The following is a 2,797-nucleotide window of genomic DNA, read 5'->3' on the forward strand; positions in this document are numbered from 1 at the left end:
TTGTTGACCCATGACGCTAGCCGTGATGGGGGACCCGAGCGAAAGGCAGGAGGCGCCACCCACTTGGCGCTCCTGGGAGCGGTGATATAGAACCATTCTCGTTGCCACAAGCCGAGCTCCTCTTGAAAAGAGCCCTCGGGCCATGGAGCATCAGCATTTTTGCTTATAACAGCGCCTCCGCACTCTGCGTGCCGTCCCTTGATCATCTTCGGCTCCACTTTGAAAGTCTTAAGCCATTATCCGAAGTGAGGGGTAACACGGAGGAACGCTTCGCATACAACGATAAACAAGGAGATATGGAGGATGGACTCCAGAGCTAAGTCATGAAATTCCAGCCCATAATAAAACAACAGCCCCCTCACGAAGGGATCCATCGGGAAGCCTAACCCCCGAAGGAAGTGAGACATGAACACTACGCTCTCACCGGGCTGGGGACTGGGAATAGCCTGCCTTTGAGCAGGCAACCTATGCGGAATTTCGGCGGTCAAGAACTTAGCCTCTCTCAACTTTAGCACGTCCTCCTCCGTGACGGAGGAGGGCATCCATCGGCCTTGAAGGTCGGAATCGGACATTGTCGAAGGTCCGAAGCGCCTGGAATCTGGAGCCTAGGGTGTTGGAACTCGAGGCGACGGGCGAACTCGTTTGAGATTGAAAAAAGGAGTAAGGCCTTGGTCTCTTTATAAGAGGTTGAATACCAGGAGCCCTCCCCGTAACCGTTTGGGACTCGCCTTTAATCGAGAAAACATGCTAACGGGCACGATTGGGTTACCCACGTCCGTATTGATGAGAATCCCGTAAAAGGGGGGTACACGATCTCTTCTTTGACAAGACGTGCCAAGGAAACCGCCTCGCAAAACATGCTGAGGTGGAAAAGTAAAAATGATTCGAGTGAAGGACTTGGCTGTAGTGTGATGATGCACTACGGAATACGTCAGCAGATTTGATTTGTGTTAATATTATTCTCTCTATGGCAATATGTGGAAGCTTATTTTGCAGAGCCGAACACTACTATTAGTGTTTACAATCTTCTATGAAGAACTTGGAGGAGGAACCCGCCTTGCAATGCCGAAGACAATTTGTGCGCCGGACTCGCCGTCATTGAAGCCTGGTTCAGGGGCTACTGAGGGAGTCCTGGATTAGGGGGTGTTCGGGTAGCCGGACTATACCTTCAGCCGGACTCCTGGACTATGAAGATACAAGATTGAAGACTTCGTCCCGTGTCCGGATGGGACTTTCCTTGGCGTGGAAGGCAAGCTTGGCGATGCGGATATTCAAGATCTCCTACCATTGTAACCGACTTTATGTAACCCTAACCCTATCCGGTGTCTATATAAACCGGAGGGTCGTAGTCCGTAGGCAATCAACTCCATACACATCAATCATACCATAGGCTAGCTTCTAGGGTTTAGCCTCCTTGATCTCGTGGTAGATCTACTCTTGTACTACCCATATCATCAATATTAATCAAGCAGGAGTAGGGTATTACCTCCATCGAGAGGGCCCGAACCTGGGTAAAAAACATCGTGTCCCTTGTCTCCTGTTACCATCTGGCCTTGACGCACAGTTCGGGACCCCCTACCCGAGATCCGCCGGTTTTGACACCGACAACCGTCGTCATCTCGAGCTCGCCAGGGCTGTTGTGGCTCCTTTTTTCTTCTCCCAGGAGCTCACCAGGTTGAGCTCTCGCACATCAGATGCAACACACACATACCCCACTTGCTATTTAAAAGGCTAACTACAGAAACAACATCACATTTTTAGTACATGGCTGACCATGTCAATCTGAAGAAACTGAGATTTTTTTTGATAAAATGAAGAAACTGAGATGATGTGACAATACCTGTCAAGCACGACCAAGGTTACCTGAGTTCGCATGGGTGCCGACCTCGAATTTCAGCAGGTCGGCGGCGCGACGATGGGCTTGTCAGGCGCCTTCAAACCTGCGTCATAGACCCACAGATATAGTTGATCTTTTTCACAAATCTAAGATCGCCTATGAACTCCCGCGGCATGAATTTTCAGAAAAACCAGTGAAGGGATCCAAGCTCAAGGGTTTGCAGAGGTTGCGGGCAAGTCATCACCTTGGCCTTGGGGATGAGCTTGACGGCGACGGCGTCCCCCTTGCGCGCCCCCTTCCTGATCCTGGCGGCGCAGGTGTAGCCGAAGTGGCCCCTCCCGACCTCGTCCCCGAGGTCGTACTTGGCGGCGAAGCCCTTGTTGAAGCCGAAGCCCTTGTCGAGGCCCCTTCCGCCGTCACCGTCCTCCTCGGGGATCGCCGGGCACGGTGAGACGTGCCTCCTCGCGAGCGCCTGGCGGATGTGCTTGGCGGGCGAGGGCGGCGGGAAGGGCAGGCGCAGGAGGCGCCTGGCCGAGGTGGCGGGCGCCGGGGACTTGGGGCCCGCCGGGGCGGGGGACTTGGAGGAGGCCCTGGGAGAGGCCGCGGAGGAGGAGGAGAAGAGGTGGTGCGCCGGGCTGGGACTGGGCGTGGAGAAGGGGAAGAAGGGGGACGACGTCCGGTGCTTCTTGGAGGCCGGCGTGGATACTGGGGACGGCGGCGCAGGCGCGGCGGCGGCGGGATTCGGACAGCGGAGTCGATACGGGGGACGGCGGCGCAGGCACGGTGGCGGCGGGCGGCGCACGGCGGGGCGGAGCAGGAGGTGGCGGCGAGATGGATGTCGAGGTGGGATCGAGGAGGCAAAGGTCGTGCGGGACTGCGGGGTGGCTGGGCTATTTTTTTTTCTTTCGTAAACCGGTGGACGAAGGCGTGGCAGCGGGGATGTGACGAAAAAAACTAGCA

General features: G+C 55.5%; 1 long non-coding RNA gene across 1 annotated transcript; it reads right to left on the minus strand.

The window, feature by feature from the left end:
• Nucleotides 1–1,608: 1,608 nt before the first annotated feature.
• On the minus strand, nt 1,609–2,272 carry LOC125534462. The gene is made up of 3 exons (XR_007294493.1): nt 2,082–2,272; nt 1,841–1,940; nt 1,609–1,735 (listed from the first exon to the last, which is right to left on the minus strand). It is a non-coding gene; the product is annotated as an uncharacterized LOC125534462 (long non-coding RNA).
• Between the last annotated feature and the right edge of the window lie 525 nt (nt 2,273–2,797).

The sequence above is a fragment of the Triticum urartu genome, chromosome 2, assembly GCF_003073215.2.
Source record: "Triticum urartu cultivar G1812 chromosome 2, Tu2.1, whole genome shotgun sequence".
In the NCBI taxonomy this organism is placed as follows: Eukaryota; Viridiplantae; Streptophyta; class Magnoliopsida; order Poales; family Poaceae; genus Triticum; species Triticum urartu.